Source organism: Neovison vison, chromosome X, assembly GCF_020171115.1.
Source record: "Neovison vison isolate M4711 chromosome X, ASM_NN_V1, whole genome shotgun sequence".
Taxonomy (NCBI): domain Eukaryota; kingdom Metazoa; phylum Chordata; class Mammalia; order Carnivora; family Mustelidae; genus Neogale; species Neogale vison.
This window is the reverse complement of record NC_058105.1, coordinates 117578429-117590685: the sequence shown is the minus strand read 5'-3', so window position 1 is coordinate 117590685 and position 12257 is coordinate 117578429. Positions and strand designations below refer to the sequence as shown.

At 41.5% G+C, this 12257-nt stretch overlaps 1 pseudogene; it reads left to right on the top strand.

Moving 5' to 3' along the window:
- The window catches only part of LOC122896710, a 118520-nt pseudogene extending 108657 nt beyond the window's left edge, over window positions 1–9863 (top strand).
- The last annotated feature ends 2394 nt before the right edge of the window (window positions 9864–12257 follow it).

Sequence of the window (12257 nt, the reverse complement as noted above, 5' to 3'; positions counted from 1 at the left end):
TTTTAATCTGCATTTTCCTGATAACCTACGATGTTGAGCACTTTTTCATGTATTTACTGGCCATTCCAATATTTTCTTTTATGAAATACTCATTTGAGAATTTTGCCCAATTTTTTAATTGGGTTGTTCATCTTTTTGATTGGCTTATAGAACTTTTAAATACATAATGGAGGGGTGCCTGGGTGGCTCAGTGGGTTAAAGCCTCTGCCTTTGGCTCAGGTCATGATCCCAGGGTTCTGGGATCAAGCCCCGTACTGGGCCCTCTGGTCAGTGGGGAGGTTGCTTCCCCCTCTCTCTCCACCTGCCTCTCTGCCTACTTGTGATCTCTGTCAAATAAACAAAATCTTTAAAAATAAATAAATAAATAAATAAATAATGGATACAAGTCCTCCATCAGACATATGTATGCTGAATATTTTCGATCTCTGGTTTGCCTTTCACTTTAGTATCTGCCATATTCTTTGCAATAGATGCATCTTTCCCAATGCAGTAGTTCGTTTTGTTTTTTTTTTTTTAAGATTTTATTTACCCATTTGACAGAGAGATAGAGAGCACAAGTAGGTGGAGTGGCAGGGAGAGGGAGAGAGAGAAGCAGGCTCTCCAGTGAGCAGGGAGCCCGATGCCGGGCTCCATCCCAGAACCCCAGGATCATGACCTGAGCTGAAGGTAGACACTTAACTGACTGTGCCACCCAGGCACCCCTGTAGTAGCAGTTTCTTAATGTTACTAGTTCTCTGTTAATGGATATTTATACTAATGGGTAAAAATCTGTGCTTCACTGGAAAACTGCTCTTTGTTTGGAGCAGATCATTCCTGGTTAGCTGGTTCTGATTTTCCATTCTGTAAACTGTATATAACTGATAGCAATGGAAAATAATTCTTAGCTATAGACACACAAATAAATTCTCCAGTGGAGAGTCAATTAATTGGTGTCCACCACTGTGGGAGAAGCCAGTTTTGCCTCCATTTGCACTTTCCTTTCAATATTCCTAATCTAATAAAAATATGTTGTTTGGTTATCCTTTGAAATGGTCGTGCCATCTTATTGGTTCCCTAATTAGTAGTGAGTTAAGCAAAATCTCTAACATATGTTTATTTTATATCTGTATGAGAGCCATGATTTTACTGTTTTAAAAAATATTCTTTAACACATTGTTGCCAATTTTTTATCCTATTACAGAGAATGCCGCAACCCTTCTCACACATTTATCTTTGTGTAAAAGTCTCTCAAGACTAAGAGGTCCTGGGATGCCTGGGTGGCGCAGTTGGTTAAACGACTGCCTCCGGCTCAGGGCGTGATCCTGGAGTCCCGGGATCGAGTCCCACATTAGGCTTCCAGCTCCATGGGGAGTCTGCTTCGCTCTCTGACCTTCTCCTCGCTCATTCTCTCTCTCACTGTCTCTCTCAAATAAATAAAATAAAATCTTAAAAAAAAAAAAAAAAAAGACTAAGAGGTCCTCATGCTCTCATGCTCCAAACTGAACCAACTTTGAGCAATGGATTTAACAAGTTCAGCTCCATGAAGGCATACAGGATGAATATACAGAACTTAGAATTTTTACAGGGGAAAAGGTCAAATTAGGCTCAAGCCAAAGAAATCAAATTCATGGTGAAATTTCAGACATGGTAAGGCAGAGTGAATGAGGAATGTCTTTGTTTACTGAGCACCTACTACTCCCAGACCACTGAGTTAGGCGCTGAAGACAGGAAGGTCAGGCTAGAGGGGGAGAAAAAGACTTCAGCAATTAAGGAATGCGAAGACAGACTGTGTGTGCTCTAGTATACCAACTGGAAGAAAGGGAATTAATCCATCTCTAGTCTTCAGGTTATGGTCTCTGAAAGCTTTCAGAGTACCTGGGAATGCTTTCATATGGGAAGAGCCTTTTATATTTGAAAAAGAAAAAAAGAAATCGTCCTTTTGAGTTGTTACTGAAATACGACATGTTAGATTAGTGTCAGGTGTACAACATATTGATTCAACAATTCTACACATTACTCAGTGCTCGTCACAGTAAATGCAGTTACTGTCTGTCACCATATGATGTTACTGGAATACCACTGACTATACGAAGTACTAGGCTGTACTTTTCATTTCTATGACATAACTGGAAATTTCTACCTCTTAACCCCCTTCACCTATTTTGCCCATCCCCACACACTTCCCCTCCAAGCAACCACCAGTTTTCTCTCTGTATTTAAGAGTCTGTTTTTACTCTGTTTGGTTTTTTGGTTTCTTCATTTGCTTTTTTAGATTCCTCATATAAATGGGATCATATGGTATTTGTCATTGTCTGACTTATTTCACTGAGCATAATGTTCTCTAGGTTTATCTATGTCGTCACAAATGACAAAAGCTCTTCCATTTTATAGCTGAGTAGTATCCCATTGTCTATATACACCACATCTTCTTTATCCATTCATCAGTTGATAGACAGCTGAGCTGCTTCCGTATCTTGAATACTATAAATAATGCTGCAGTAAAGATAGGGGTGCATGCATCTTTTCAAATTAGTGTTTTCTTTTTCTTTGGGTAGATACCCAGTAATATAATTACTGGATTGTATGGTAGTTCTATTTTTTTTCTTTCTTCCTTCTTTTTCTCTTTTATTAATTATTTTTATTAACATATAATGTATTATTTGCCCCAGGGGTGCAGGTCTGTGAATCATCAGGCTTACACACTTCACACCACTCCCCATATCACACACCCTCCCCAGTGTCCATAATGGTAGTTCCTTTTTTAATTTTTTGAGTAGCAGCCATACTGTTTTCCCCAGTGGTTGCACCAACTGACATTCCCACCAAAATGTCTGAGTGTTCCCATTTTCTCCATACCCTGGCCAGCACCTGTTATTTCTTGTCTTTTTTGTGAGAGCCATTCTGACAGGTGGGAAGTGATATCTCACTGTGGTTTGGATTTTGCGTTTCCCTGATGATGAGTGATGTTTGAGCACCTTCTCCTGGGTTAAGAAATTAAGTCTTGATCATCACTCTTTTCGTGTAGGAACACCCACTCTAACAAGCCATTCTGATAACAAAGATGTTCAGCTTTATTGCTTGGAACTGTCTGAAGTAGTCATTAAACAGCTTGTGGGTGGATATGGATACGGGAGAGGCACAACTGACTTGTGAGTTCCCCCATCTCTAACGGCACCTTCCTCCTGGGCAGTGAGAGGATTAAACGCATGAACACTTGTTGTACTCTGTCAGGGGTCAGTTAAGAAAGCAGGAATAAAGGGTTTTAGCATAGGAATTACTAGTTTACAGGACTATTAAACAAGGTAGAAAAGACAAAGTCAAAGGAGGTGTCACCAAAGGTCAAGAAAGCAAACACTGGAGACCTCAGCTTGAAGCACCAACGAAAATTCTTGAAGGATTACTGGAAAGCTGCTGAAGAAACTCCAAAAATCCCCTCACTCTACCCCCACCTGTCTGCAGCAGTGAAGTATCTAATCCTCATGAATTCTTCAGGAAGCTTCTGTAAATCTCACATCTGTCCATGCATCCTTGCTGTGTGGCAAAACAGCTGCTTCTTTGCTTCTGCCTTCAAATTTCATGCAAGTTCCTCTCATCAACAAACTTTAAACTGGAACCATACTGAGACAGGGGTTATAGGAAAGGTGGCTCTCAGCTTCTCTTTTGCAAAGCCAAAGTTCTAGAAGCGGGAGGTGATAATGCTGAGTTGAGACCTGGCCCAGAGCTGAAGCTCACTAAATGGTGACCAAAATCACCACCACCCATGAAGCAGCAGGGACACTGAGCAACTGCTTAAGTTCACAGTGTTTGGATTTTTCTCCTTCGTTATCTGTCCATTAATGGTTCAGCCTCCCCTTGCCCCTATCTCATTGTGCAGGGACCAAAAAAGGACTCGATGGTCACAATCCTAAAAGTCAAATGCTTAAGTCAGTAGTTTAGAAAAACATCTGAAAAGATTTATAGGTCTGTGTTAACAGCCTTCACATAAAAGTGAGACTTGAGGTCCAGTCCTGGCTTTGGTGCTAACAACTCTAGGTCTTGGGGCAAACTGCTGAACCTTCTAGTAACTGTTTTATTGGAAAGTTCAAGGCTGTGATGCTTTGAGAAGAACACATCATTCCCAAGACTGTATAACCTCCATCTCATCAAGGGAACACTAGACAAACCCAAATTGAGGTACATGTTGCAAAATGTCTGTCCAGTACTCTTCAAAAGTGTCAAGGTCAGGAAGAACAAGGAAAGATGGAGAACTCCCATAGATTGGAGATTAAGAGACATGAGAATTAAATGCAATGTAGGATCTTGGATTGTACCCTGAGAGAGCTTTCTTTAGTGGAAAACCCGGCAAAACACAAAGAAAGTCTGGAGTTAACAGTGTTGCACCACGTTAATTTCTGAATTTTGGTAATTGCACCGTGATTATGAAAGCTGTTAACATTAGGAGAAGCTGGGTGAAGGGTGTACAGGAACTCTCTGTACTACTTTTACAATTCTTCTGTAAGTCCAAAATCCTCCCCAAATAAAATGTTAAAATATAAAACTGTGCTACTTAAATAGTTCCAAATCTCAATTCACCATCTTCATTGGGTCCTGCAAATTATGTAGCCTGTCCTACATGGACGTCTATGGAGAAGTGGATAAAACCCTTCCCATGACACAAAATAACGAAGCAGCAGCAAAATGATTCCCCTGAGCTTGAAGGGAACCTGGAAGGAGCAGAGATAGGCGCTTCTCCAATCGCATGGATCTTCAGGGCAGGAATAAGAATGGCTCTAGGCAGCTAAAGCCCAGCTGAGACAAATAGATACCCCAGCTGATGATGGCTAAGAAAAATGACAAAAACCTGATTCCGAACCCTCTCCTCAGCTCTGGCAATGTAGAAGACCACTAAAACTTAGAATCAACTCTGGATAAAAGGATAAAAACACCCACCCATTGGTATTCTCCCAGACCTATCTCCATGCATGTCCTGGGCTCTTTACTTGCATTCTTGGGAAACCCAAAAGCCTTGAATGATTAAGGTGAAGTTTCTACTCCCAGTGCGAGAAGGGTCAAAATAGAAATTAAGAGTGACATCACCAAGATGGAGACATACGGGGGGTCCTGATTTCACTCTCCCTCGCTAGAACTCTCAACTATTCCCGAACAAGACACCCCTGAAAGAATCCTGGAACACCCGGCTGATGCTGAGGTACTCCCTGCATCGCAGAGAGCAAGGCAGACGCCTCCGAAGGGTAAGAGCCTGACACAGGGACCATGACCCATGGACCGCACAGCCCCTCCCCAGCCCAGCACCGCGGGAAGAGGCCTCCTCTGAGCCTCAGGTTCCTGCGATGGGAAAAGAGCCCAGGTGACAAGCAGTGCCCCAGCATTGCAGGTAGCTCCGCGGGGACCCCTCCCCTGGTCTCGCTCCCCCAGGTTTGCAGGGGAATCTGAGTGGGACAGAGAAGGGGGAGGGGCTTGCAACCATTCTCGCAGGGGCCTGGCGGGCAGAGCTCCCGAAGGCAGTGCCCAAGCCGTGACCTCAACCACGAGTTTTGCTCACCTGCAAAACCAATGAACTTGGCAGGGTGCACGTCTGCCGCACTCGGGTCCTCATACGACGAGGCGTTCTGCCTGCCTTAAGTCTAGTGGGCCCAGGCCCCAGCCAGGGGCACAGTCACAGCCGCACGTGCGGGCGTGGAGAGTCTCGGGCCGCACTGACCAGCGAGCCTGGTGGGAACAGCTTGAAGCCTGCGCCTGCGCGCCGGAGCTCAGAGGTGGGTAGGCGGGGCTGCTCGCCCAGGCCCTGCGGGGCAGAGCTGGTGCGCAGTTGGCAGGCGGGGTTCCCTGCCCCTCCCAGACCCGGGATTAATTCACAGCCAGGGCTGACGGTAGCTGCCCGCTTCTCCCCCACTGGAAAGCCTGTTTGAAACAGTGGGTGCTTCCAGGAGTGGCCCCACCCCGTCACACCAAGGCCTGGGAGCTGAAGCAGAGCCCCACCCATCATGGGTCCCAGGTCCGTCTAACCTGAGGGTCTAGTGAGAACACCTGGAGGCTGTGTAATCAAAATAGAAATTAAGTTGTTACAGAAAAATAAAGGACTATTTCTTGCCCAATTATGTTGGTGTGGACATTTGCACCTGTCACCGGTCCATCTTACAAATTAATTTTACTACTTGAGATTACCAAGTATTCCATCTCAAAGAGGACCAGCAGGATTTTTATCACAGGGAAAAAAAGTCATTGCAAGCTTAACGTGTTGTGAGTTAAAATAAGTTAGGCTGGGAGGAGGTGGCAGGGGAAATTTTTTAAAAATGGTAAGTTGCAGTGGAGGAAGCAATGAACGTGAATGTGGTTAGACCACATGCTGCAGAGATCATCCTCCACCAGGTGATGGAAAGAGTCTCTAAAAAGTGAAAAACAGCTGAATATCTAAGCCTTGCTGGCCAAAATAAAAATCTTACCATATATTTAAAGAAGTATTAAAGTATAAAATGCTATTATGCTTTAGTAACACTTCAATTTTACCCAGGAAGGGTAAAACACTTCCAAAGTTTTCAGTATCCTTATGATTATGCCCACAATAGTAAATTACTGTATTAAGCAAGAAAGCAAATGCGCTAAGTGTGCCACATTTATGGACCTGGATGAAAAATATGTTATCATTAGTTTTTTTAAAATCACTGTGGATTGCATTAGGAAAAGTTCTGTAAAAATTACTCCATTGGAAAGAACAACCTAACCATCTGTATTAAGAATATCTTAAATGTCTATTCATTGTATTTATTTGAAAACAAGACAAGATAAAGATAAACTTATTTATCAAAAACAAGCCTTACGGGCACCTGGGAAGCTCAGTGGATTAAGCCTCTGCCTTCAGCTCAGATCATGATCCCAGAGTCTTGGGATCAAGGCCCGCATAGGGCTCTCTGCTCAGCAGGGAGGCTGCTTCCCTTCCCCTCTCTCTGCCAGCCTCTCTGCCTACTTGTGATCTGTCAAATAAATAAATAAAATCTTTAAAAAAAAAACAAGCCTTACGAACAGGCATTTTAAATCTTTAACATTGGATTAATGCAGTAATGGAATGAACCTGTGAAATTTTGAAGGCAGAAAAGGTCTAATTTAGTTTAAAATAAAATATGAAGCACCTTTGTGAAATTTATTTTGCTCAGTGTGGTTGTGAAGAAACCATGTGTAAAAAAAATAAAAATAAAAATAAAGAAGTTGTGTATATATTTTTATAATTCAAACCATGGGAATCATTCTAAAACACTTCCTTAAAAAATGGATATTATAAACTGTGCTAGCCAATACAGCAGCCACGATTCACATATGATTAAATTTTTAATTAGCTAAAATGAGGTAAAATTTAAAATTGGGTTCCTCTAATTTTTTAAAAATTTTATTTATTTATTTGACAGCGAGTGAGTGAGCACAAGCAACGGGGGTGGGCAGCAGAGGGAGAGCGAGCAGCGGGCTCCCTGCTGAGCAGGGAGTCCAACTCGGCTCTCCGTCCCAGGACCCTGGGATTATGACCCAAACTGAAGGCAAACCCTTAACTGACCGACACACCCAGGCAGACACACAACCAACTGAGCCCTCCAGGCACCCCCCACACGTGGCTCTCAAGCACTTGAGATGCGGTGATTAGAGAAAGTAAATTTAGGTGCACCTGGGTGGTTCAGTCAGTTATAAGCATCTGCCTGGGCAGCTCAGTCAGTTAAGTGTCTGCCTTGGACTTGGTTACCGATCCCGGGATCCCGAGATGGAGCCCCACCTTGGGCTCCCTGCTCTGCGGGGAGCCTAGTTCTCCCTCCCCCTCTGCCACTCCCTCTGCCTGTGCACTGTACACATGCACATGCTCGCTCGCCCTCTCTCTCTCGAATAAATAAATAAATAAGATCTTTAAAAAAAAAAGCCCACATGTGGCTAGCAACTACCATGCTGGACAGCATAAATTTATAGAGCATTACCAATATAATGGTACTGGACAGCAATGGTCTAACAAATTATATAAGCAGCCATCATAATAAAGTGAACCATGTAAATCCTGAAAAATTTTTGTAAATATAAAGTTTTTGCTTTTGTAATTTTGTTTCTAATCCAGGGAATATTTCACATAGCACAAAATACAAATCAAATTTGAAATCTGCATATATAGTTTAAAATTTAATCTTGCCTAGAATGTAATTTGACTTTTCTTTATTAGCTGTATTACCAATAGTGTGTAAAATTATTTGTAAAACTGAATGGTGAAGACGAAGACTAGCTTAGATGAATTAATCTAAATAACTCCGGTCAAAACTCTTTTGCAGTCTATGGAAGATTTTTTGGCTTGAATTATTTATTTTTTAAGACCACTGTAGGGTGCCTGGGTGGCTCAGTGGGTTAAGCCTCTGCCTTTGGCTCAGGTCATGGTCTCAGGGTCCTGAGATTGAGCCCCAAATCGGGCTCTCTGCAGGGAACCTGCTTCTCCGTCTCTCTCTGCCTGCCTCTGCCTACTTGTGATTTTTCTGTCAAATAAATAAATAAATCTTAAAAAAAAAAAAGACCACTGTAGGCATAGCCTAAACATAGAAAGATATGTGTAGAAATACTTTAATTTTATTAACATAAAGGCAACTAACAACAAATTGTTTATTTGGAGAACAGGGTCATAAAAATCATACCTTACATTTTAATCTTCCTAAAATTAGTTATACTGTATTTCACTAACATACTCTAAAAACTGAATTTAACTTTCAAAAAATATATCATTTGAAAATTGTATCTATTCTACAAATGGACCATATAAGGCCATCCTAAACTACTTTATGAGTCACAAAAATAACAATATTTGTCAACTTTCACACAAATTACCTGGACCAACTTATTACTTTTTAATGAATTTCTTCTTTGCCTTATCAAAAGACAAAGTTAATTAATGTCCACTAAACAAGAAAATCCATGGGTCATAAGCAAATGTGCATAACTAAAGACTGAACTCTCACAAGGAAAAAAGCTGTTTTTTTGAACAATACCTAAGAATGCAATAAAAGCGAATGTAACTGAGAGTTGTTCCATACTAAAAGTTGAGATGACATTATAACTAACAAACATTTCTCTTTTCTCTGACAAAATGTTTCTTAAACACAAAACAATGAAATTATACAGTATTTTCTATGGCTAAAACATTCAAGAACTTTAAAGTGCTTAAGCTAAACATAAAATTCTACTCATAAGCAAAATGGAATTTTTTTTCATTTGCCAATATTCCTGCTAATATCCTTCAAGATCACTTTTTTCTAATTGAATTTCTGATCAATATTTTCATTTAAATATGTAAGATTCAAATTTGTATGCACTTCAACTAGTAGAATCAATCAGAAAAACAAAGTAAATATAGTAAACCTTTACCCAGACATTTCAGAAACCATAACAACAACAAAAAAAATCAGTGTCTGAACCTGGTCAGATTCTTTTTATTCATAGTGATATGTTCTTAAATTTGAACTACTTCAATAGAAACAAAAAGCCTCCTGACATGATTCTCTGTGATGACTCTTAGAAAACTGTTGTGATAAAATATTATCAGGAGGTAAATAAAAGGATGCTGTTCTTACCAGAAGCAAATCAAAAAACCATAGGTCTCATGCCTGGAAAGTTTGGGTCAAACAAAAGTATGCCAATCCTACAAATGCCCTGCTCGTGGATATACAAGAAAGCCAACATGCGTGTTTTGGTTATGTGTAAACCGTGCCTCCCTTCTCAATCAGTGGAGCTTAGACCTCAGATCTGCAGTGATGGTCCACGTGACAAATACGCCACTCCCGGCGTCATGGTTTGCCTATCCAACCAACTACGTCTACCTCACTACCTATGCGTGTGTCCCTGATGCTCAGATCACACCTATCGCTAAGAGCTAAACATGCTATTCTCATTCTACCTTGAAACAGCAATGAAAATGACCTTTAGGAGTATACTACCATTCCCTTAATCAGAGGTTCTTATCGGAGTACTGCCCATCACTTCGTTCACAAGATGAAACATTATACATCTTCCGAATGCAATTCTGTCTGCTATGTGGGCAGAGAAAGAACATCAGATATTTCTTCAGTTGTGAATGCAGAACCACACTCCCGCTACAACAAGCTAATTTTGGAATGACAACTTGAGAAACTTACAGGATGATACAACAGTGTTAAAAAAAAAAAAAAAAAAGAACGTAGGGTAGCTGGCATTCAAGTAGTTGAGTCAGTATCTCTTGGCTCTGACTCTGCTGGAGGAGTTGTTGCGGAAGCCACTACACTTTGGATGTGGACTTCTTGAGGTCATAGCGAAGACTACGGATGGAGCTATTGATAGCTGTCACACACAACTTCCAGTCGTATCCGGTTTCCGAGAGACTGCAAGTCGGGTAGATGTCTTGAAGAAATTCTGGTGGTAAAACCCGAAAACATAAGTTACTTAGAAAGCACTTCTCAGACAAATGAATTTATTCAACCTCTGTTCTATTGTGGTGACTACGGAACGGTCATTAAAACTTTAATTAAGGGCGCCTGGGTGGCTCAGTGGGTTAAAGCCTCTGCCTTCGGCTCAGGTCATGATCCCAGGGTCCTGGGATCCAGCCCCACATCGGACTCTCTGCTCAGCGGGGAGCCTGCTTCCTCCTCTCTCTCTCTCTGCCTACTTGTGATCTCTGTCTGTCAAATAAATAAAATCTTTAAAAACTTTAATTAAAACTCATGGAGTATAACTATTATTAAATGAGCTGAACAAATCTTTTCATCTAAAAGGATAATAGGAAAAGGCACCATTCTTAAATCACAGTAAAAGAACAATATCCCATGACCTTGCCACATAACCAGAATGGAAGTCCTCTCCAGCCTTCCCTACCCGACGTAAACTTTTCCCATTCTTGAATTTATCAAACGTGCGTGTTATTCATTGTATCAAGACCTGCTAAGACTTTGTAACACACAAGAGGCAATGTCTTTTATACTTTGAGAGGCAAGAATCTGTAACTGCTAAATATTTTGGTACTGCTTGATTTATCTCCCACGAGAAAGAAGGAGTCTCTCCATCTTGCAGTTGGAGGAAAATGTCTGTAAGGGAAGGCTGCAGAGCAACATGGCTCAACGCTTAGAGAAAGTGGGTGGACAGACAGAGGGAAAGGTAGAGAAGAGAGATGTTTTTAACCAGAGGAGCAGAACTGTCCTCAGATATTTTTTTAGGTGACTTCCAAAGTGCCTTTGAGGCCTTAGGATAGGATCTGTTGAGCACTACAGGCCGGCATTAGCTGACTACATGAATTTCACTTGTTTTTCTTTTTTTAATATAATTTTTTATTAACATATAATCTAGTATTAGCCCCAGGGGTACAAGTCTGTGAATCGCCAGGTTTATACACTTCACAGCACTCACCATAGCACATACCCTCCCCAATGTCCATATCCACACCACCCTCTCCCTACCCCCCTTCCCCCAGCAACACTCAGTTTGTTTTGTGAGATTAAGAGGCTCTTATGGTTTGTCTCCCTCCCGATCCCATCTTGTTTCATTTATTCTTTTCCTACCCCTAAGCCCCCCAAGTTGCCTCTCAACTTCCTCATATCAGGGATCACTTGTTTGTCAGTAAGATTAAAAAGTTGGGAAATCAAGAGAATGTCATGAACACAGCATAGGTCCAAAATTTTTAGCAAGGCAGGTGACGGTTAAAAAGCTTTTATACTCAAAGGACTACTTACTACATCAGGGAGGCCTAGGAGGATTTCAGTGGTATGTCCCTGGATTCAGTATCAGGGAGTGGTTTTTTATGTTTCCAGACATCTTTTTTAATTTTTTTATTTTTATTTTATTATTTTGCTGCCAGACATTGTTATTAACAATAACTAAGAGACTGGAAGAGAAATACAAGCACCCAACAAAGCTCCTAAAGTGGTTAGTGTTTCCCCAAAAGTGTTCTCTGAAATACTATTCACGAAGAAGTTTCCCGGGGAAACGATCCTGGTTGTGCAAACAAGCAATTCTACACTCCAGAGGTGGTTCCCTCTGAAAAATCCCGCAGTAAAGAGACCCGCTGATTCAAAGGTGACAGAATCAGATGCGTGAGTTGGGCATATAAATGAGGAAGGTGGCAATGCAGAAAACAACGGAAGGTCAGGACTATGGAGATCTGGGTGGGCTTTAGAGCTAAATGCATTCAAAATGTGTTTCAAAACAGAGTCAGGGGACGCCTGGGTGGCTCAGTCGGTTAAGCAGCTGCCTTCGGCTCAGGTCATGATCTCAGCGTCCTGGGATCGAGTCCCACATCGGGCTCC